Genomic DNA, 24,464 nt, shown 5'->3' on the forward strand with positions numbered 1-24,464 from the left:
CTTATTAATGAGGAACTTCCACAGTGAAAAATAAAACGAAGTTCATAAAAAATTCAGCTTGCCTAATTTGACGTGAAGGTTGCGAAGCAGGAGGAAGCCAGAAGGAGGAGAAAAATTAGGTAAAAAAGGCTATGAAGGAAAGATGGAGGCTGGTCAAAGGAGAGGAAGGAGCCTCCGCACAGGGTCCCCTTACAGCACAGGGGAGAACGTCACCCTGCCCCTGCTAATACTCTTAAGTAGCAACTGAGATCTCATCCAGCAAAGACCAGCTCTGTGCTAGAAGACTGATGGCACAATGTTATGAAGAGATTCAGTCATTGGTTTTTCATTCAACAAACGGTGTAAGTATTTGTCAGTAGACGCTGGGTTTACAATGGTGAGCAAAACAGATGTGGACCCTTGTTCCAGTTAGGAGGGTAACTGTCAGCCTAGGGGGGCTGAGGAGGGATTCGAGGTAAGCTGCCCAGCTGGAAAAAATGCGCGAGCAGCCAACAGGCTACGAAACAACACTTTATCGCAGTACAAGCGGGTGGTGTGTGGCGCGGGCGGCGGCAGCAGTGGAGCTCAGCACTTTCTTCTAGTTCAACAAGAGGGCCACGCCCACGTGGTGCACTTGTCCTGCTTTTACCTGTTCTGCTCACACAAGCTCATTGTTCATTTCTTTGTTCATACCGCTTACATAACGCTACTAGCGCATGCGTACCTTTACTTTCTTTGTTCATAAGGCTTACAGAACTGGCGCATGCGTAGTGGTTACGCTTCTGGCGCATGCGTCTCACACTACCAGCGCATGCGTACACTTAACGTCTTACCAGGTGTAAGCTATTGTGAACTTTGGCCTGGGCCCCACGGCCTGGTCACTTAAGGCTGCTGACAGGAATACAGACAAGCAGAGGTGACCGCGTGCAGTGTGAGGTGTGCTTTGAGTGAGGAGGTACAGCATGTTAGAGGAGCACAAAGAGGGCATCTAATCCAGCTCTCAGGAGTCAGGAGACTTATGTTGTGGAGCGAGGAACCAGCTGAGGCCTGCAAGATGAGTAGGCATCTGTCAGAAAAAGGAATGAGAAGCATGTTTTAGGCAGAATAAAGAGGGAAACAGTTGAGGGTTTCTGAAGCACTGTGGACCAGGTGTGTGTTGGGTTCTGGGAGGAGGACGGAGAAGGCATGACATAAGCAGGGGCTGGACACAGCGGTTTGGAAAGTCTGAATGAGGATGGTGAACTTTACCCTAAAGGTAATGAGATTGACTTTAGGAAACCACCCAGATGGTGTGGGGAGTGGACTAGAGAGAAATAAGGGATAAGAAGACCCATTAGGAGAAGACAGTGGCCTCAGTGAAAAGAAGTGACAGCCTTGGGAGGGAGAGATGTATATGGATTCAAAAAACATTAAAAGGTACAATGGATGTGCTTTGATAATTGGTTTGAAATGAAGTGTGAAGTGTCCGAGTGTCCAACAATGACCTCAGGTACGTCTGGCTTGAGCAGTTGGGCGTCCAGATGGTAGAGCCGTTTGGAACGGCAGTGACTCCAGAAGGAGCATGTTTAGTGCTTCTGAACTGAATCACCCATTAGGATAAAAGGAGGCTTCAGAATTCACAGCAGAAGGCCTGGAAAGATTGAGTTATTGAAGCAACGGAGGCCAGGGCAGAGGAGGAAAAGGTAAGAGGTTGGGAAGTCCAAGAGAAAAGATACTCAGATGAGAAAAGAAGGCTATAAAAACCATATGTACAATAAAATACACACAAAATATGTGCAAAGAAAAGATGCTGGCGGTATCTTCATGACCAGGTCAGCAGCAGTGAGATTACTGGTGATTTGTGTTTCCTTCTCCTTGAGTGGCTGTATTTGCAAAGCTAAAGATTGTAAACAAATGTGTGTTTTTTTAATAATAAAAACAAGTTATTTTTGAAAAGTTGCTATGTAGGTGAGGGAAGATGATTAAAGGGCTTTTAAATTAAAGTGAAGCACTTAATTGGAAATGGTAGCAACAACCCAGCTAGCGGACGCTGGGGGAGATAAGTGGCATGATTTACCATGTCAAATGTGGTTGCATATTGGGATCACCTGCACAATGCAACAAACACTGACCCTGGATCCCACCTCCTGAGATTCCGGTTTAATTGGCAGGAGGTGTGGCCTGAGCTCTGGAGAGTTTTTTTTTTAATGCTCGCAGGTGATTCTAATATCAGCAAAGATGGAGAACCACCAATGTAGTCATTAACAAGAAGTAAGGGGATCACTTCAGAGCGGCATTTTGAGTTAACTGGAAAAGAGTAAGAATCTCCAGGAGAAAATTACTGTGGCGAGGCTATGAGGAGGGGCCAAAAGCTAGCAAGGAGCCTCCTGGGTCAGGCATGAGGCCAGTCACACAGGATGCTTTCAAATGAGAGCCAGGTGAAGTGAGCTTAACTCTAATGTTTTGGAAATAAAAGTGATGGTGGCTAGGGGGAGCTCTGAGAAACTCTGCAAGAAATGGGGGCATTTTACGTGGCAAGAAATTCTGTAGTTTCAGAGGCCTTCATGTGGTCAACAGGTGGGGAGGCTGGTACCATATTAAAGGCACGGAACTCCGGGTCGCTCAGCAAGAGGCCGTGTCAGGACAGCAACTCGGCTGAAGGCCTTCAAGTGCACAGGAGACCGTGTGGATCATATTCACCGACGCTGAGGAGCGGTTTCACACAGTCTGCCCCAGGCTGCGTGCTGCAGTGCTCGTGGCAGAGCTGTGCTCCCAGAGACGCTAGTTGGGTGGTGCTGCGGTCACGTCTCTTTCGAATTCTGGTCCCATCGTTGACGATCCCCCATTCTTCTTGGGTGAGTTATTTCATTTCTGTGACCTCACTCTCTTCACTTGTGAAAAAAATGATGATAATACCTGTTTGACAGGTTTCTCAGGATTAAATGCAATAACATTGTGAAAGCCGCTAATAGGTTTTTAAGATGTTTTGTGTTTGCCAATGTTTGAAATAGGAACAGGAGATACAATAGCTGTTGGAGTCAGTCTGTATCCATGTCTTCCTGCTTCATTTCCATTTCTCGCCTGATAGCTTCCCCATTCTTTAACTGTCTGAATGCTGAAGTACAGCGGCTGGAGCAAACTCCATTGTTCTCAGTAGGAGATTAAAAGTGTGGAGTTGGCGGACCTAAAAAGTGCAAAAAAAGAAAAAAACACAGAGTTAACAAACTCAGAACTTGATGTTGGGAATCATCAGAGTGAAATAATGATTGCTGAAATTTAAACTCTGAAAGAAAAGGCAATTGTGGTAAAGTGTGTGGGACTCTCACGTTTCATTAAATCTGAGATACCTTTGGTTGTAAGATACATCGTCATTTTGTGTATTATGAAGGAAAAAGAATGTTCCTAATTACACTATGACACAGTGCTTTCTTTCCTCATACAATTTTTTTTCCTTATTGAAAGCCATTTTAGGTTAAATATCTGTTGTTACTGTTTGTCACTCATGCACATCTAAGGGAAAAAACAGTGGCAAAGTTGCTTAGGTGTTCTGCAGAACTTGTTCACATTCAGTCTAATTCTCCTGAATCACTTTTCAGTCTTTGACACATGTGTTTTTCCACCCTGTAATGTCCTCTGGGCTTTCAAGTGAATTGGTAATATGTGCTGTCATTACCTCCCACACCTTCTTCTTAAGCCACTGACATCTCTTTGCAAGCTTTTTTGCCTAGCATGTGATGAGCAGCCTTTCTGGGCCTATCTCAGTAACTAACCATAACTCAGCTTTATCTACCTGTGAATATCTTCCCTTCTTACGTGCTATAACGCTGTGCTTCTCAGACTCTCTTGTTCATACAAGTCAGCTGGGGACCTTGTCAAAAGCTGATAGAAAGTAGGTCTGAGCTAGGTCTGAGATTCTGCAGTTTTCACACATCACTGGGTGAGGCCAACACGGCTGGTCCCAGTACCACAGTTTGAGTAGCAAAGCTATAAAGCAATTGGTTCATTCGGTGCTTCTTTGTGGGAAAATGAGGAAGTATGGTTATTCCACCAGTAAGTACTTGTTTTGCAAATATCAAATTTCTGCCCTGCTGCTCTGTTTTCATGCCCTTCTGTGTATACAACAATTTTTCATTTCAGTACCAAATTATAGTATAATCTCCTTGAAATTACTTAAATGGCAGTGAAACTCAACATGTGTAGCACCAGCAATGGATGTAATTCATAGTTGTGATGGTGGAGTAAATAGCTAGGACCAAGTTAATGCATGGATGGTGAGCGCTGGCCTCCAGAGCTGATTGGAAGCTGTACTCTGATGTCAAAGATCCCAAAAATTGCAGCTTCAGCTCAAGGTAACATGGAGAATCTGTTGCAAGTCTCTATTTTAATATCTACAGTTTTTTTTCCCTACTTAAAAAAATGCTGTAATCAGCCTTACGAAGTATGAAAGATAACAGTAATAACTTGAGTGTTTCTCAGCGTCTGTGTTTTTCAACCTTTTGGCTTCACCTGTGTGAATGGAGCATGAGGATGGAAGTTGAGTGTGTGAGCGTTTGTGATACGTGTGTTTGACAACTGACTTCTCGGTGGTCAAAATCACCTGAACCTTGTAGTAAATGCCTGAATCTATTCCCTGCACACGCTACACCCCCTCACTGAAGCAGCATCTTTGGGAGCAGATCCTGGGAGGCTCTTTCACCAAGTCCCCCAGGGAGAGCCTAACTCAGCTTAAATTTGAGAACCACTGGTTTAGTGTCTTCATACCTTGCTGCAGGATTCAGTCTGTCCACCTCCAAGTGGGGGCAGCTACCATCTACCAAACACTGCCAGGTGTCACAGGGAGCACCACGTGGTCTGACAGTGTTTCTCCCCGTCCTCACGGATCTTACACTCCAAATAGGTTAAGAGAGGGAGGACTGTGTCATGGGCATTCAGATGTGGGGTGGAAGGGAGGGAAGAGGAGGTTGCTTCCAATGGATATGACTGGAAAAGGCTTTATGGAGAGGTGGGAAACACTCTGGATCTTGAAAGGGGGATGAGTGTGGAGAGCAGAGGAAGAGGGCATTTCAGGCAAGTGGCACAGATAAGCAAAGGCAAGGAGGCAGAAAGCCCTAGTCCTTTTCCGGAGATGGACAGTAGACCAGGTATTCAAAGGAGATGGTTTGTGTCACGGAATCACAAAGTGCAAGCTTGCAAAGCTTGATGGGAATAAGGTGATGCTCCTGGAAAGGCATCTGGTCTCTCCATTTAGAGTTTTTTTTAATATGATTATTTCCTTTTCTTTTTCCCTCCTCCTCCTCCTCCATTCTAGTCTCATTTCAAATTGAGATAGGAGACCCCTAGCCTTTGCTTTTCCATCAGTACCATGGGCCATACCCCTCTCCCCTTGGCGCTGGCTTCCCCTGCCACGCAGCTCGGTTCTGCACAGACTCCTGTGTCATACCCCCTCTGCTGTCAGCTGGCGCATGAGGAGAAATGCAAGCTCAATGCAATGTTCATCTGAGCAAAACACAGCTCGAGAGGAAATTGTGCTGCTCTGTTGCAAATAGCATATGGTACCTCCCAGAAGCCAAAAGAAATGATTTTTAATCATCTGCTGTTCAGAATTATCCACGCTCCCTTTCCTCAGCGTGGATAATTGAGGGTTGGCTGTATCTGGATTTCAAAGCAGTTTGGACTTTATTAAAAGCCGAGGCTCCCAGTTTGCACCCCCACCCCAGTGGGCGTTCGTGCCTGTAGTTAAAATGACCTGTGAGGGGAAGGCTGCAGAGGTACCTCTGATGGGAGTGGTCACAGGGAAGGGCACTTCTATGTTGCGTACGTGAGACCAAAATGATTGCAGCTGCCTTCCATCAGGGGTGACGGCCTTTGTGCTCTGGATGTGGAGTGCCGTTACCTCTAGACGTTTCAGTCAGCTCTGCAAAAAGTCTTTCGTGAGCTTAACACCTTTTTATTTTATTTATTTTTAAAAAACTTAACTGAAATATAAATGATTTACAACGTAACTTTCAGGTGTACAGCAAAGCACTTCAGTTACACATATATACACATGTATTTTTTGAGATTCTTTTCCATTATATGTTATTATGAGAAATTAAATACAGTTCCCTGTGCTATACAGTAGGTCCTTGTTTTTTATTTATTTTATTTATAGTAATGTGTACCTGTTAATCCCAAACTCCTAATTTATCCCTCCCCTGCCCTTTCCCCTTTGGCAACCATAGTTTGTTTTCTATGTCCATAAGTCTATTTTTGGTTTATAAATAAGATTTGTATCAATGTTTTTAGATTCCACATATAAATGATATCATATGATCTTTGTCTTTCTCTGTCTGACTTACTTCACTTAGTATGATGATCTCTGGGCCCATCCATGTTGCTGCAAATGGCATTACTTAATTCCATTGTGTATATGTATGTGTACACACACACACACACACACACACCCCTACGTCTTCTTTATCCAGTCATCTGTTGATGGACATTTAGGTTGCTTCCATGTCTTAGCTATTGTAAATAGTGCTGCTATGAACATTGGGGTGCATGTGTCTTTTCAAATTATAGTTTTCTTTGGATATATGCCCAGGAGTGGGATTGCTGGATCATATGTTAAGTCTATTTTTAGTTTCTTAAGGAACCTCCATACTGTCTTCTATAGTGGCTGCACCAATTTACAATCCCACCAACAGCTTAACACTTTTTTAGAGTGAGACTTCACTGTGGTGCCCGTGGGGTTTCACAGTGATACAAGAGGAGATACTAGAAATTATTTGTTTTAAGGTGTCCAAAAGCTGGCCAATATCCTTCTCTCCTTGCCTGTATCATCTTGGAAGAGGTTCCATAGAGACTCCCTGCACTGCTGAGTATTTGCCTCCGCATGCATCCCCCTGCGCTGCACAGACCCACAGCCGGCAGCCTGCGTGGCCAGCTGATTCCCCACCGAAATGAGGGCGGCCTCAGGGTTAGGACAGAAAGCCATCGAAGACTTTCTTCCCTGCCCTCAGAGAGGACATCCCAGCCATTCTCATGATTAAACCCAGTAACTGCTCCCATTAGCTCTGTGACATCTTCCCCGAACCATCGTGGTTGCTGATTAAAGAGAAGCTGGATTATTTTTCTTAGAAGAAAATTAAAACCACACAGACAGTGAGACGGGGGTGGGGGGGGCTCTCCATGGCAGTGTTCTTGGTGAGAGCCACAGATGGCTCCACCTGTCTCCACTCTGGTGACATCTGCTGCCCCCCGGTCCCCGAGAAAACAGGATACTGCCCAGTAGATGTGCCTATCTTGGGGGCGCTGCCCCTCTTGCCCTGCCCTCACCAGCATATATCAACTTCCCCTGAGTGTCAGGCACTATGCTGGGTCCTGAGGGCAAAGCGAGTTGTCCCCAGGCTCCCTCTCCTGCAGGGAGACTGGCCCGCAGCTCTGAGCATCTCAGGGAGGATTTCAGGCGGTCCTCCCTCTGGAGCTGTTCCATCCTGCAAAGCTGCCGTGCATCTTGCTTTATAGACTGCAGAACTGTGGCTCTGCCTCTGAGGCCAACGTCTCTCCTCTGGCTCAGAAGAAATGACCTGTCTATTGGCAGCTCTCCCAGCAAGAGAAAAACCCTGTACTTCAAATACAGTTCCTCCCCCCCAAAATAATAAAAATAAGGCGCTACCCTGGTGTTTCCCATCTGTGTGCCTGCCTTTTATGGCCTGGACTCTTGACTCTCATTAGAGTTGCTGATGAAAAGCTGGTGACTGAGCATAGGAGTGGCTCCAGGATTTCTGTATGGGGGGCCTTTGGGGTGGCATTGTGGTCAAGGGCAAGGTCCCTGTTTACTGAGCACACTGGCTATTTGAAGGATGCTGATGAAGACTGTGGGAGGGTTAAACTCTCCCATCAACCCCACCAGTCCTTGGCAGCACCCCAAATTAAGCCTTTGTTCTGTGAATGAAGCCAGCCCTGGGAATCAGGAGAGCTGAGGGCTTGTTCCAGCTCTGATTGGGGGAGGGGAGGCTTGTACAATCCCAGAGTTTTTCAGAGACTTAGGATCCTCATCTGTAAATAGACTGGGGTTGGACCACATCATCTCTAAAAATCCTTTGCAGTGAGTCCCTTGACCTTGGAGGAAGGAAATGAAATTGCAGATACAGTCTCCAATCCAGAAAAAGCTAATGATGGTGAACATATAGCTGCAGAGGAAAAACTGCATGAAACTGTAAATGGTGGGAATAATGTAAAGTTCTTGCTTTCCATCCACCGGCATCTGTCACCACTACTTCTGGCAACAGCCCCTAATTTCCATTTGGGAAGGTCACCAGGTTCTTCCAGGGATGGAACCCATAAACTAAAAGATACCCTGTGTCTCTCTCTTCTCACCAGCTCTGCCACCACCCCCTTGTCCCAGCCACTGTTGTCTGTGCCGGTTTCACCCCAGCCCCCCTATACAGGAGCAAGGAGAGCTTTGGTTGTTGCTGTTACCTGTTTTATATGTGTCCTTTATTTTTAAAAATATTCTTTACCGAGATATAATTGATGTATAGCATCATGTAAGTTAAGGTGTACATGTTGATTTGATACATTGATATCTTGCACTATGATTATTACAGTAGCCTTAGTAATACTTTATCATGTCACCTATTTATCATTTCCTTTTTGTGTTGAAAACAGTTAAGATTTACTCTCATAACAGCTTTGAAGTTTATAATACAGTATTGTTGACTATAATCATACAGTATTGTTGACTATAATCACTAGGTTGTATATTCAATCTCCAGAACTTATTTATCTACTAGCTGTAAGTTTATACCCTTAAACAACATCGCCCCAATTTTTCCACCCCCAGTTTCTGGTAACCATCATTCTACTCTCTGGTTTTATAAGTTCAGTTTTATTTAGGTTTCACATATAAGTAAGTGAAATCACATTTTTTTTTGTCTTTTTCTGTCTGACTTATTTCACTGAGCATAAAGCCTTCAAGTTCCGTCCATGTTGTTGCATATGGCAGGACTTCCTTCTTTTTCTTAGTTGAATAATATTCCATTGTATATATACACTACATTTTCTTTATCCATGCATCCATTGGTGGACATGTTGTTTCCATAGCTTGGCTACTATGAATCATGCTGCAATGAACAAGGGAGGACAGCTTCCCCTTCTGGATACTGATTTCAGTGCCCTCAGATACATACCCGGGAGTGGGATTGCTGAATCATATTTTAGTTCAACTTGTAATTTTTTAAGGAAATGCCATACTGTTTTCCATAATGGCTGCACCAGTTTACATTCCCACCAAGAGTGTATAAAGTGTTCCCTTTTCTCCACATCCTCGCCAACATTTGTTATCTCTTGTTTCTGATAAAAGTCATTCTAACAGGTGTGAGGTGATAGCCCACTGTGGATTTGATGTGTATCTTCCTGACTTAGTAATGTTGAGCAACTTTTCGTGTGCCTGTTGGCCATTTGTACTTGGAGAGCTTTTTCAAACCTAACTCATGTGATGTCTCTTTCCTTTGAAAAAGAAATCTCTTTACCACAGTCAGAATAAAAGTCCCTCTCCTTCCCTTGGCCTGCAAGGCCCACATCTCGTGGCTCTGCCCCTTCCCCACCTCCTCTCCCATCGCTCCCTGCTTGGTCCACACTGCTCTGGCCACACTGGCCTGTGTGGCGCTTCCTTCGTAAGCCTGGCTTACTCTGCCTCAAAGCATTTGCACTTCCTCCCTCCACCCAGAACATTCTATTCCTAGATGTTCATGCAGCCTGTATTCTCATTTCATTGGGATCTCTACTCAAATGCCACCTCCTAAGAGAGGCCTTCCCTGACCATCTTACTTAAAACAGCACTCCACCCCACCTCACATCACTCTCTCCTTCCTCATCTTTGTTTGTTTTTTCTTAATAGCTCTTGTCATTTCCTAATTTTGTATCATTTTATACAATGTCCTTGTTTGTTTTCTCCCTACTGGTAAGTCCCGAAAGGATGGGGGTCTGATCTGTCTTGTCCCTATTATGTCCCCAGAATATACAATAGTGACTGGCACATAGTTGCTGTGCAGTAAACACTAGGTGAGTGAGTGAGTGAGCAGTGAGGTCAATCCACGCATTCAGTGTCCTGGCCACACTGCTTGATTCAGGGTGGGCAAGTGACTTAACTGGGTCTAGGCAAAGTGAACCCCCAGACTTTGCCAGGACAACAGACTGCAGGGACACATTCTCCTTTGCTGCCCTAAGGGTGGTAATGATGTGAGGCTGAGGCCAGAGCTGCCAGATGTATCTGGAACCAGGGCCAACACAGGGGAAACAAGACCAAGGGGCAAAACCTGGTGGCATCCTTAGGGCCCTGAATGAAGTGACGCCTGAAGCTGGAACTTTCTACGTTCTTTTCAACCAACATGAGCCGGTGAATTTCATAAGCAAAGTAGCTCTGCTTCCCCCACATCCCCCAGACGTCAAAGCAAGGCTCAGGGGAAGAAAAAATGTTGAGTGACCTAGGCAAGGTCACAAGTCAGATTAGGGCTCAGTTTCAGGTCTTCTGACCGCTGTGTCATGCTGGTGTCCTCCGCACAGCCTCCAAGGGCCCTTCTCTGGGACTGAGGGCGGCTGTGCTAACCCAGCACCCGGCAGGGTGGGGTCGGCTTGGCCTCAAGGCAGAGCCACCTGCTGTTTGTGTTCTTTCTGTTTATCCCTGGCTTTTCTTCAAAGCACCCCACCTGCTTTTGCAACTATTACAAATATCTGCAGCAAGGCTAGAGGAGACTAGTCAGATGATGACCACAGCTGTGCTTCGGCATTAGACACCAACAGACGTCCAGCCGACAGAGCCTGGATTAGCCACGCACGCATCTGTGATTGGGCTGGCGAAGTGACACGGCCCTTCACAGCTGTTAAATCCTCGTTGTCCGTCGGCCCCTCCAACAGTGTGAGATAGGAAGTTCTTATGTTTTAGAGGGGCAAACAGTGGCCTTCGGCCCCCACCGGCTCCTCTCCTGTGAGAGCCGCTGAGGATGCTTTTGCTGGGCTTTTCCCACGGGCCTGGCCACCTGCCCTAGGGTGAGCTTCATTTCTCAGAGCTGGGCTCACACTGTGTCAATCTCGAGCCCACCTCCTAGGTCTGAGGTCTTTCTAGCACCTTCCCGCCGACAGCCCAGGGGCTACTCAGGAAGGAGCCTGCAGGGAAACATCTCAGCCACACTTCCCACGTCTGCCCCGGGCTGCCACGCAGTGTTGAGTGAGCTTTGTGCTGGAGGTGGTGTCCTGGGCTCCCCTGCAACACCCACAGGCACTCCCTGGGGGTCTCATTCATCCCTGGGAGCTGTCACCATCCATCCGTGGCAGCATGCACAATAGCCCACCAGGAGCCTCTCCTGGGTCTGGGATAAGGACCTGCTGTGGCTCCCACTCTGCCTCCCAGCCAGGCTGGTGGGTTTCTCCCCCGCATCAGTCTTCTCTGCCACTCCGACCAGGACATACCTCAGGCTGGACACTCGAAGATCCCGCATCTGAGGGGTGGCCCCCATCTCAACATACGGCCCTACAGGAGTGGGGCTGGGAAACTACCCCGTATGGAGTCCGATTCAGGGAGTAAAGAGGGGAAAGCAATTTTGACTTCCTCAGGCAGTTCCCAGAAAACTAGAGTCTGGACAGAAAAATGCCCGGTTTTGTCTGTCTTTGGACAGAACCCACTAGGGCTGTACTAAATGGCCATCTGGCTCCAGACCCCTAAGGGTTGGATGATTCCCATAAATTCATGGTCTTCCAGCAGGGAGGTGCGTCAGAATCAGGGAGGGGAACCTGGGCTCTGCCTGCGGACATCTGTGGTCAACAGTCTGGGACAGGATCGATACACGTGTTTCTCCACACCTCTTCTCCCAAAGCCTTGAATTCTGTAGACAGAAAGGAAAGTTCTGAAGATCCAAGGAACCTGGAGAGGTGATCTCAGCTGACAGGGAAGACGGCCCCCTCCGATAGCAGACCATCAGCTCATGGGTTTCAGCTGAAGATCAGGTGTCACGTGCTGCAGAGCCGAATGGAGCCAGTGACCAGCACTTTCCCCACTACCTTCATTCTCTCCTTCACTGACATTGACAGGAATCTCCTCCTGATTTGTCCCTAGGACAGCCAAGTTCTTACTACTGGGGGAACAAAGACAGCTGCCAGTGTCTATGGGGCAACCCATGGCAGGCAGTGGAGACGGTCTACACACACCCAGTGCTTGGCTCACCCCAGCCAGGACCTCAGTGGGAGGCTGGCAAGTGGAAGCCACCCCAAGCCAGTGGGGCTCCACCCTCCTAAAGAGTTGCCACACTCAATCCCGACAGAGACAGGGGCAGGATGGATATCCCTGGGGAGAGCCTGGCCATAGTTCAGTAGGAAGCAAGTCATGCATTTGTTGGTGGCAAGGATTACATTTCACCCCGGTCAGCTGGCTCCAAGCAAGCAGCAGTAATCTCTGCCCTAAAAGGCGGTGTGTGGTAGGCTGTCTCCGCAGCTGGACTGGGAAGTGTGCAGCCACAATGCGGTTTCTACTGTCAATGATAACAGCTGGCACTTTCTAAGTACTGTTCTAAACACATCCTGTTGTTAACTGACTAATCCCCATTATAGCTTTATCAGGTAGGTACTAAAGTTACCCTACTTGATAGGTAACTGAGGCACAGAAAGGTTGAGTAACCTGTCTGAGGTCACATGGCAAGTGGGGGGAGGAGCTGGAAAAGGTGCAGTGTTCTGCCTCCAGAGTTCTCCATAGCTTGGCTCTGAGGATAGGGCACAAAGTGTGTCTGTAATTCTGTCACGTCCATGTTCAGGGACTCATCTGATCAGAGAGAGGTGGTGACAAAGGCACCTTCTGCCCAGCAGGATGGTTAGCACTGGTGTAGTCTGGGCACTTGGGGTCAAGGTTTTCATGACTCATATCTATGTGATGGGTGACATACACACACCATCAGAGCATTCCTGACAGGTGTGGCTGGTGAGGCAGAGCCAGCCACCCACCATGGACAGCTGAAGGGCTGGGGTACCTCAAGCTTCTGCTTTCCCCAGACACAAGTTCCAGTATTGGTAAGGAGAAACCAGATCCAGGCTCCAAAAGAGCCAGCTCCACATCCCATCCTAGGCAGCTGAGTGGTCCTAGGAGACCCACTCACCTCAGGTGGGTGCCTGAAGGGGGCCCCTCTCTGTGCCAGGCTTTGGAGGCACAGAATAGAAGCACAGAACGCAGCCTCATACAACCCTAGCGGGCATTGTCTCTGGGTAATTCACAAGCACGGGCATATGCGAGGGAAAGAAAGGCCACCTGCCCTCTCCTCTTGTGTGTCTGCCTGGGAGCTCCCTCCCCTGCAGACCCTGAAGAGGGAAATCAGCTGAAAGCACTGTGAGGAGTCCCTGTTCCTACCTACACAGGGCGTGGGCGAGCAGGAGATGCTGAATGGCTCTGTGGGTGGAGCAGAAGGAGCAGGGCGGCGGAGAGCATGCAGAGACGGGGAGGCTGGTAAGAAAGCTGCCTGGCCCGTGGGTGCTGCACTGTGGATGTGGGAGAATGGGAACTCAGTGGGAACCAGGGCAAGAAGGACCTGAGATGGAAACAGGTGGATTTGACCAAGGGAACAAGGATTCCAGAACTCGGGGACAGAACTCCCAGGAAGAGCCCTGTCCTGGGCTGACAGAGCTGTAGTCCCTGTCACTCTGGGGATTTAACTGCTACTCTGCGTGAGACTGGCCCTCTGAGGCAGACTCCTGGCATTTATTGAGGAAGAAGAAGAAGAGAAAAAGGTGGAGGGCAACATTTGTGAGGCCCAGTGCCAGATGGAGGCTCAAAGGAAAGGCTCCCAGTCTCAGTACAACTTATACAGTGAGTGAATGTGCAACCAGCTGAGCGTTTTCTCTCTCCTCTCTCATGTGCGCCACCACAAACACACGCCCCCACACACACTCACGCCCCACACCAGGGTAGCAGGCCCCATCTTGGAGCTCCATTCTTGGGGCCATGTTCTGGACCTGCGCTCCCACCTCATCCAGGAACTTTAGAATGGCAGTGACTGTATCCTCTGAGATAAAGTCCAGTGAGGCCTTCTTATTCTAAATCCTGTTCTCCAGTGAATGCTGGCACTGTTGGTTTCTGGCTGATGAGCAGAACCACAAAGACAGACAACATCTCAGATGACCACTCAGTGCCTGAGGAAACAGGCAGGTCACCACCTAAATCTCCCCAATAATCGCAGTTGCATTTTAGTCATTCTGGAAGGGAGACATGGCTCAATCTCAACCCCAGAGTCACGAGGTTCTTCTCAGGTAGAAATGGTGCATAATTATCATGGTTTGGAACCAGACTCATAATCTGCTCCTCATTATTTATCGTTATTTAAAGCATCACTTCTTGTTGGAATCGCTTCATTTTAGATTCTATACAATTTCGCTCTCAGATTCTCTCCCCCATTCACATCACAGTTGCTTTATAGTGGGAGACAGTGAGGCCGTGGCGGGTGTATTTGCAGGGTGAACTCTCTCCTGGGATGTGGGGCAGGCCCTTAGGGTGTTTGTGAAGAGGAAATGAGAAACAACAATCCAGTTGCACTAGTTCAGTGGTCACGAAAAGGCACACAAGCCTGGAGGTCTCCGTGGCCAGCAGACCCCATCCTGTACCCTGTGCACCTTTTATCTGTGATTGGGGGTGGAGGAACCCAATGCTTCAGATGAACTTTGTTGTTGCAAACACCCATCTCCTGGATCCCTGAGTTGGTGTTGCCCAAAGCTGGGAGGCCTTTGGGGTTTGTCAGTCTTCTTACTCACGTCCTCTGTTCAGTCTTCAGAGTCCTGAGGTGAGGAAGAAGAGGGCCGCAGTAGCTTCAGAGAGCAGTGCAGCCTCACCAGAGTGCATGGTCCAAGAAGTCCTTGTGAGACTCTTGGGGACAGATGTCACAATGCTCGGGGCCGAATATCCCCGGAGCCTCAGATTCTCAGCAGTTAATGGAAAATCCCCCCTGGGGAGGATCTGCCCTTGCAGGTTCCACCCAAATTGTTCAAAGAAGGAAGCCTAATGGCAGACAAGTGTAAACATGTAGTTCAGGGTTCTTCTCAAGCTAGGAATTTATTTAAAGTTATAGGTCTTCCTACTTCTTGCAGATGTTGCATTCTAGTCTATATTTATTTGTTCAATATAAAAATACTTGAATTATTCACAAGCTAAATTACAACTATCCCCCATAAGTCTTCTAATTAAATGGACTCTCCAGGAAAATGCCTGCTCTTGGACTTAGTGCACTAAGAGTGGACCTATTCTCTCCGTTACTATGGGAATTGGAATAATAACACAACTTTCACTACCGTTCACTGACAGTGGAATTCTGGACAGGACATTGTGCTAAGTGTTTTCTTCTTTTCCACTTTTTAAAATCAAGATATAATCCACATGCCATGAATTTCAACCTTTTTTCAAAGTGTATAATTCCATGGGTTTTAGTAGATTCACGAGGTTGTGCAACCCAAAAAGCCATGCTCTGTGCATCACCCCATGCCCTTTAGCAATCGCTCTGGATTCCTGTCTCCCCCAGCTCCGGGCAACCCCTTATCTACTTTGGCATTCTTTCAGATCATCCTAAACAACAACTTTGTGAAGGATGAGTAAACTAAGCTTCTGAGAGTTTCAGTATCTGGACCAAGTCCCACGTGTGCCTTGAGTGTCAGAGCCAGGTTTTAAACCCAGGTCTGTCTGACTGCAGTGCGTGTACACGCAGACGCATCCCCTCATTCCCCCCTCCCCCCGCTGCTCTCATCCCATCCAGGTGCCCCAGTTCAACCCCAACCCATCCAAGGGACCTTGCTCATGCCCCACCTCCAAGGGACCACACAGCAAGCGCTCTCTACCAGACCCCTGCTAGGGATCAAGCCATCTCTTCTTTGCACAACTTTGGGATGAGGTCTATCCCCCACTGGCCCAGACGCTGCCGGGCAGGGCTTGTGATGAACGTAGGGACCTTGGCTGAAAGTAAAGATGTGCCAGATGCACGAAGCTGGAGAACAAGGAAGTGCCAGGAGAGCAAACAGGAGGACCAAGAACCCACCTCAAGTCTTTGGGGGCAATTCATCCTGTTCAGAACCATCCCAGTGGCTTGTCACACACTTAGGATATGGTTGGTAGCCCCTTGTCTTCTATTTGGAGAAAATAAAACCCATGTGGTTCTTTCATGATCAGTAAATGTTTCCAGAACAGCAAATTCAAGGAGAGTAGGGATGAGAGAGAAAAACTCCTTGGAACCTTACATGTCAGAACAACCTTACAAACAAAATAACTCGGTCATTAGGCTCAACCATCAAAAGAAGCAATTTTTTCAGGTTGTTGGCTCTCGATGTGAACTGCTCCTTCTGCCAGAGCACAGACAAAAGTTCTTGATGGCCGCGTGGTTTAAGTCTGTTCTTCTGTTTAGTGCAACAGCAAGCGGGCTTGTCCCACGTGGTACAGCATGTCTTTACCAGTGAGCACCTTCTGCGTCCCCTGAGGCCCCTCTTCCAGCGCTATTGCCAAGGGAAGCAGAGGAAAATGATGCCTTTCAGCTGTGACCTTTCTGCTGGGAACTCTCTCAGCTGATCAGTTCCCCATACATTTAATGTGATATTTGTGGGGAGAATGACCTTCATTAAATGGCAGGGTCAAGTGCACCATTGGAGGAGGGAGCCAAGAGACATCATAAGAGTAACAAGAAGACAGAGAAAGGAGTTAGAACCCCTCTTCCCTAGAGTGTTGAATAAATCCAGAAAGACTGAAAAATGTCTCTGGGGCAATGACTACAGCTTCCCAACACTGACGGTTGCAGAGTCAAGGGCTCACCACCAAGCTCCCGTGTACTCGCTCGGTAAGTAAAAGCAAAGGGTGAAGTGAGGCCTGGCTCCTCGGAACTCACTTTGCTGTGCTCTCGGGAGGAGTCAGTGTACTTAATTTTATTCAGCTGGTGTGAAAGGCATAAACGTCAGCAGTTCTGTCTAGAAGCTTCCCACCCATTCTTAAAAAAACAAAACAAAACAAAACAAAACCCCCAGGATCCCAAAGTGATTCCTAAGGGCCTTTGTAAAGAGCAATAAATAGAACGAACCACAAAGTGCAGCTGCCAGTGAGCTTTTAGAGTCGGCATTTGGTTTTCATGTGCCTACAAAAACCCAGACAATCAGAGCATGCTCAGGTAATATCCAAGGAAAAATATTTTTCTTATGGCCTTAAAGATGTCATTGCTTGGTTATCTTGTCGGTTTCTCCCCAAGACCCTTTGAAATATAGACATAGTTCACATAAGGAAGAAGTGGTATGATAAAAACAAGAGAGCATGTGTTTTGTTTTGGCGTCAAGAACATCTGTATTTGTGCCCTGGCTCTCTTTTACTAACTAGGTGACCAGGCAAGTTATTAAGGTTTGTTAGCCCGAGTTTCATTTTCTGCAGGATGGGATTATCAGCTGAGGTTCTTGGGCCACAAGCCACAGAAAGTCTAACTCTTAATGCTCAGACAATGAGGGGCTGAGAGCCTGACATCCCTGAGGACCAGAGGAGCCGCAGCAGGTGCCGGCGGGGCCTGCTCCCTCTCTCTGTGTCTGGGCTCTCTGCCCCACTACAGGTCAGCAATAGAGAAACGGCTGCAGAAGTTCCTGGCCTTTCCTGCCCACAAAGGTTCAGGAGAAAAAGACTCTCTCCTCCAGCAACTCTCAGGAGAAAGTAAATTGATTTCCCAGAAGCCCTCAGCTAACGTCCTTTTGTTTCCTGTTGGCCCAAAGAAGTCATGTGCCATTTCTTAATTAATTGCTGTGGTGACGAGGGTGTCATACCCTGATTGGCAGAGAGCTGAGTTCCTCAGCCTATCAATGGCAAATGATTCCTCTTGGATCATACAGGCCCACTTGTAGTGCTAATGCTGGGAGTGGGGCCCACCTCCTGGGAACGCCAAGGGCTGGGAGAGAGGGACGGGTGTCGATGCTTAGGTAGGCAGTGTTATGTTAACCATTTCACAGAAGATTGTAAGAACTGAATGAGGTGTGTGAAAGTACTCAGCCCCACCCCTGGCACAGAGTGAATCTCAGTAGGAGAGTTTCTCCAGGTGGAAGGTGGGGAAGAATGTCTTGGATGGAGTGAAGCAGAAATGACTCCCTCACATCTGGAGGCTACAGGTTAGAGAACATGCTTCTAGATTGCTTGAAATTCTATCCCAATATTAGTCCACCACCCACCACCCCTCAAACACAAACATTTAGCGTATTTAGAGTTAGGACCATCCTCAGGATGCTTCTAAACTCTGGACTACTTTTCCTGGCTGAAAGACACAATGTGGCTGAGCCTTCCTTTCCTCCCATTAATTTGCTCTTAGTTAATTGCCATCTTTGTAAGTGGTCTCACATTGATGAAATGGTTTTGGTACTGTCCAATACTTTACCCACTGGCCACTTGAAATATGGCTAGTACAACTTAGGAGTTGAACTTTCAATTTTAGTTACTTTGCATTTTAATATAAAGAGTCACATGTGGCTAGTGGCTACCATAATGGATAATGCAGCTCTAGACTCTAGCTTCCTAAACGCTGAGGCAGAGTTTCTGCTTCCTCTTTGTCTCACCCCAGCCTTCAGTCAAGCCCTCGGAGGGCCCTCCATCAGTGCCTTTGACCGATAGACTTAAGTGATGCCCCTTGGCACTGAATCATGAATAGGCCTGCCCCCCCCCGCAGCTGTGTGATAGAGTGCAGAAAGTGAAATTAACCTGGGCATGAGAGTGATGTGCTGCTTGCTCCATTCTCTGCAGCAGTGGCTTGCTTGATTATCTGGGTCATGATCAAGTCTCTTCCTGGCTGGGTTTGCATGCAGCCCTGTTAATCGTGTAAATAAGAATGGCCCTGGACGGTGAGAGGAGCTGCCCCCTCCTGATCTTCCTGGCACCTGGCCTGCCTTCCAAGTTGATGGCCTTTGTCCTGGTCTCCTGCTCACTTGGGCACTTGCTGAGATGATACAGGCTTGAAAAGGGGAGGGGAGAAAAACCTACTGCAGGAGCTGAGCAGACTGAATACATTCTTGCTTGACCGCTGAATCACCCCTTCTACCATTGTGTACCTGAAACTCTGGCGCTGACACTCTCTCGGGAGTAACAATAGCCTGGTGAACGGGGCCCTTTCTTCTCTAGCTGAGCGTTTCCGTGGGTGCACATTACCTAGCTCTCCTCGAGGGAGAGGCCACAGCTCTTGGTCTGTGATTCTCAAGTAGATGCAGTGCCTTTACCCTGGTCCTCATCAAGATGATACCATCTTTAAATTGGATCCAGAGGCATTTAGATTTGGGGGTTTTTCTGCTGGAGTGGGGAGTAGCTTCTTTATTTAAAAAAAAAAAAAGTCCCCCACTTCTGAACTGATCCCTGAAGCTCAATTTGCAGATGAAATCGCATCTTCTCAGGGTATTTATTACGGTGTGTGCGCCACCTAGAGGCCGCTGCCTTAAATTCAGCCAGTTCCAGCCACCAACCTGTCCTCTCTTTTCCCTTTCTCATTTTTCTGTGTCAAACAAAAGACCTCAGAAAACCTGTCTTTGCTGAGTAAACTCGATTTCGCTTCTGCCTCCTCAGTGTTGCCTCTCTGTGACCCCAGACTCTCCTCTCATGGAGTCCTCGGCCTAAGGGAGGCCTGGCCGTCTTCCCAGGACTTTCTGGCCTCTGTCAGAAGGAAAGAACTTTTCAGGCTGTCTTGAGACTTCAGAAAGATGCTCAAGAAAGATGAAAAGATCCTTCCTGCTTATGCCCCAGACCTACACAAGCCGTCTCAGTGCTGGCGGCCATCTGAGCCGCACTCTGGCTGGGTCCTTCTGCGTGGGACTTGGTCCCCCAGGACTGAAGATCCAGCCAGCACCCCACATCCCCCTCCTGGGACCACAGCTGTGCCGCACAGCACAGATTACAAGCTGCCCCCAGGGATGGACACCACGTTCGGGGAACTGATACCAAATATTTTATTGGGGTCATTGCTGTTTTACTGTGGCAAAATATGCATGACAGAACATTGACCATTTTAACCACTTTCAAGTGTACAGTTTGTTGGCGTTAAACATACGCACAATGCTGTCCAGTGATCACCACTTCCATCTCCAGAGCTTTTTTGTCATTCCCAACCCAAAAAGCTCTACGTTCGCTGCACAATGACTCCCCCTCCCTCCGCTAGCCCCAGGTCCCCTCTATTCTACTTTCTGTCTCTATGAATTTGTCTAGGCTAGATAGCTTATGTGAGTGGAATCATGGCATTTTTGTCATTCTGTGTCTGGCTTAGTCAAATATTTTTAGTTGTGGCTGTTGTACTTGGGCTCTAGAGACCTGGCTTTCGTTTCTGTTTTCTCTGGAGTCGAGATAGGAAAGAAGTCAGCAGAATGAACTTAAACCTTACCCTTGAGCCACCGCCAAGCCTGGTTATGCGCTCTGGCTGGGCGTGCCTCTGAAAACTGCTGTGGTATTGAGGAAAGGAGGAGCCACAGCTCCGGTCTCTCAAAACAAACAAGGAAGGGTCTATTGTTTCGGGGCTTAGGGGAATCAGGTCTTGGCTGGCATTTCCTGGCCGGGTTTTACAGGCATCCTGAGAAGGCAGTCCCTGTGAAATCTGATGTGAGGGGCTGTCAGGCCCATAGATAACTGGAGGATCAAGCCCTGGAGGTTTGGGGGAGACGGGAAGAGGCAGCTCTGAGGGTTTGGATGTGTGGGTGGAGTGGTTTTGGGGTTTGTGTGTCTGGGGAGAACCTGAGGATTCAGGGTGAGGGGCCAGGGTCTCCACTTCTTTCCTCCTCATTCCATGGAGAGCTGATCGCATACCTTACAGTCATCTTATTGCACTAACAGAGTGGACCCCCTGGTAGAAGTGGCCAGGACTATGTGTGTCGGCTTCAACTCTTTCTATGTGAAGAAACTGTATTTCAGAAATTCCCAGGGAGCAGGGGATTGGAGCACTGGAGTGAGTCATTATTAATAGTAACAACTAACATTCACGCAGCATTTAAATGGCTTATAAAGCACTCTTCACTGGCATGATCTCATTTTTTATCCCAGAGAACAGAAGGAGGTAAGGAGAGTTTACAAGTGGCACCAGAAAAGGATGCATCATTTACTGGCATTGATTAATGATGGTCATCTCAGATCTGCCCATGGGCTTCCGCCCTGTGAGAGCTCCTTGGCTGAAAAGAGGGACTCAACAGGAGGTTCCCCCAGGAACCAGGAAACGAGACCTCAGAAAAAAGCATATTTGACTGGGAATTATAGCAAATTTGAAATGGCTCCTATGCTTAACAGAAAATGTTGAGTTAAATAATACCATTTCTTGCTGGAGAGGCTATGGAGAAAAGGGAACCCTCCTACACTGCTGGTGGGAATGTAGTTTGGTGCAGTCATTATGGAAAACAGTATGCAGAGTCCTCAAAAAACTAAAAATAGACTTACCATATGGTCCAGCAATCCCACTCCTGGGCATATATCCAGAGGAAACTCTAATTCAAAAAGACACCTGCACCCCAGTGTTCATAGCAGCACTATATACAATAGTCAAGACATGGAAACAACCTAAATGTCCATCGACAGATGACTGGAGAAAGAAGTTGTATATTTATATAATGGAATACTACTCAGCCATAAAAAAGAATAAAACAGTGCCATTTGCAGCAACATGGATGGACCTAGGGATCATCAGTCTAAGTGAAGTAAGTCAGAAAGAGAAAGGAAAATACCATATGATATCACTTATATGTGGAACCTAAAAAAAAAAAAACTTATTTACAAAACAGAAACAGACTCACAGGCATAGAAAACAAACTATGGTTACCAGGGGGGAAAGGAGGTGGGAAGGCATAAACTGGGAGTTCAAGATTTGCAGATACTAAGTACTGTATATAAAATAGATAAACAACAGATTTATACTGTATAGCAGAGGGAACTATGTTCAATACCTCATAGTAATCTATAATGAAAGAGAATATGAAAAGGAACATATATATGTACATATATGACTGAAACATTGTGCTGTACACCAGAAATTGACACAACACTGTAAACTGACTATACTTTAATTTAAAAAAAAAAAGCTCAAAAAATTACCATTTTTTGGCAGGACTCCTAGAGCCTCTAATGTGTTAGTGTGTATTGTGACTTCCCAAATGGGGGTTAGTGTATCATGTGTTTCACACATATTTTATCATGGAAAAGTGTTTGAAATGAATGTTCCTCAGGATGTAGCTTGGGAAGTCTGGACTAAAGAGGTGGGTCCCTTGGTCCAGGGAGAGACAAGGATCACCACAAAATGGAACCAAAGAGCTCTGCAGAGAGGTAAAGGCAGCTAAAGATCTAAGCAAGATGGTCTGAAGCCCCGAGGAGAGCAGCTGACAAGGGCTTCCTCAGGAAGAGCCCACATCCCCTCAGGTTCACGGAGAGTCCCTCAAACTGGCCAAACCCTCTCATGCAGGAATGCAAAGACACCTCAAATCATGTCGTCCGATGGAGATCACCCTTAAAGGGAGCCCTCAACACAGGCTGGGAAGCCCCTCAAGCATGCTTTTTGGATGACATACTCATTTGAATGGGGTTTAACTTTCAGCGTGGATAAGTGTAAAAGTTGTTGGAATTTGCTTTCCCAGCCTCTTAAATCAGCATCATAGTTACTATCGCTGCCATTCTGGAGGGCTTTCAGGATGCCGAGTGCTGTCCTGAGCATTCTCCATCAGCGTTTTCACCTGACTCTCACAGCAACCGTTTGGGAGAGGTCTTATTACCATCATCATTTTATAGATGAGGAAACCGTGTCTTAGGAGTGTCAGGTGTCTTCTTGTTGATCACAGCTAGTAGGTGATAGAGCCTGATGTTAAGCCAAGTGACCTTGGAGGCTCTGTGCTTAATGAACCATGAGGATTTACTGCCTCGTCGCCTACAGACAAGATGGCTAGTTTCCCCACCTGCCTAATCATGCTCCCTATCTTCCTTTATTTCATATTTCCCAGCCTCCCTTCCAGCCTGTTTGATGACATGTAAGCAGAAGTCGTTGGGTGTTACTTCTGGGAAGGCTGTTTAAAAGGCTACCATGCTGAGACGCACCCTGTGGACCTCTTCCTGATTCCTCCTGCCTAAAACTTGGAGGTGATGGCTAGAGTTTCAGCAACCATCTTGGGCCATGAGGTGTCCTTGAGGATGGACCTCCCCTTGCTAAGGATGACAAAGCAGGAAAGTAGAAGTCCCTGCCGATCCTGGAACCAACACATCCGCTGTCGACTCCACACCACCAGAGATAAATTAGCCTTCATTGTATTTAAACCATTGTTATCTGGGCTTTCGGTTCTGTGACTTGAAATCCTAACAGACATACCAGGTCATATTTCAAACTGTGCTTCCTGGTCTGAATTTTTAACTGCCTGCCCATCAATGAATAATTTCCTCCCTGAAGCTCTGTTTCCCTCCACACCCCATGCCCCAGGGAAGCATGTTCCCTCCCTGTCTGAGTCAAGTCCTAAGTCCCAGTGACCTTTTCCACACCCGCACAGCCTCTCCCTTTCTAAATCTTGCAGTTAATACCGTACCCACATCTGGCCCTGCATTCTTTTCAGCATCATTCAAAATAGTATTAGGAATGTTTTCTACTAATGACCGTTTGGGGAGAAGCGTGGTTTAGTGTAAAAAGCATTGACCTGGTAGAAAGATAAGGGGGTGGCTCTGCCCTTTACAAGAAGCAAGGTTGTAAGGGGGGAGAGCTGGGGGGCGATCGCTTCCTCGACGTGAGCCCAAGACCCCCTGACTCGGCCAGTGATGACTTTTCCATTTTATGGGAAGCAGATGGGATTTTAATGGCCTGTGACTATTGTCTATTTCCTTTAAGCAACTTACACTGAGATCTCCATGCCCCTTCCAGGCAATAGGATGCGTAGTCACAAAAAAGAAGGTAATCTTTGCAAATTCCTATTTAAACCCTTTTCTTTAGAAATCACACTGCTTTATCTCCCCCCCACCCCATAAAAAGAAGAGAGCCTGGCCCTTCTGTTTTCTAAATGAAACAAGGGACTTGTGATTGGATAGTGCCACAGTGCCACTTTTTTTGCCCTGAAGAAAATAAACAAACCCCAAAACGGGTCGTTTCGTGATAAAATAAACAATAAGACACCCTCGGCAGGGGAAGGCGGGGTAGGGCGGGACAGAGCAGTGGAGCGGACGCCTGGGACGGCTGGCACAGTGCTCCTCCTTGGGATGAGAGTTTTCACTGTGTACTCATTTATGAAGCTGTACACTTGTTTTATGCTGCTTTCTGTACTGATACTATACTTAACATAAAAGGTTAAAAAAGTGGGAGGAGGGCGGTAATCGTTGTCCAGCTAGCTACAGGTGGAAGAGTGTTGCATAGATTTTCTCTTCTAATCCTGAGCATGACTGCGTGAGACATCCTTTTTTATCGTCATCTTAAGAGAGGTGGAGTCAGAGGCACCGAGTGGTTGAGTGGCTGAGTAACTTGTAGTTAGGAAGTGCCCAGGTCGGACTCCAGTGCAGGTGGTCTGGGTTTCCCTTTACA

At 47.2% G+C, this 24,464-nt stretch overlaps 1 long non-coding RNA gene across 1 annotated transcript; it reads left to right on the forward strand.

Moving 5' to 3' along the window:
* The first annotated feature begins 793 nt into the window (after nucleotides 1-793).
* LOC140696372 (uncharacterized) lies at nucleotides 794-23,896 on the forward strand. The gene is made up of 4 exons (XR_012072612.1): nucleotides 794-934; nucleotides 1,575-1,661; nucleotides 2,536-2,813; nucleotides 22,912-23,896. It is a non-coding gene; the product is annotated as an uncharacterized lncRNA (long non-coding RNA).
* The last annotated feature ends 568 nt before the right edge of the window (nucleotides 23,897-24,464 follow it).

This window comes from Vicugna pacos, chromosome 5 (genome assembly GCF_048564905.1).
Source record: "Vicugna pacos chromosome 5, VicPac4, whole genome shotgun sequence".
NCBI lineage: Eukaryota > Metazoa > Chordata > Mammalia > Artiodactyla > Camelidae > Vicugna > Vicugna pacos.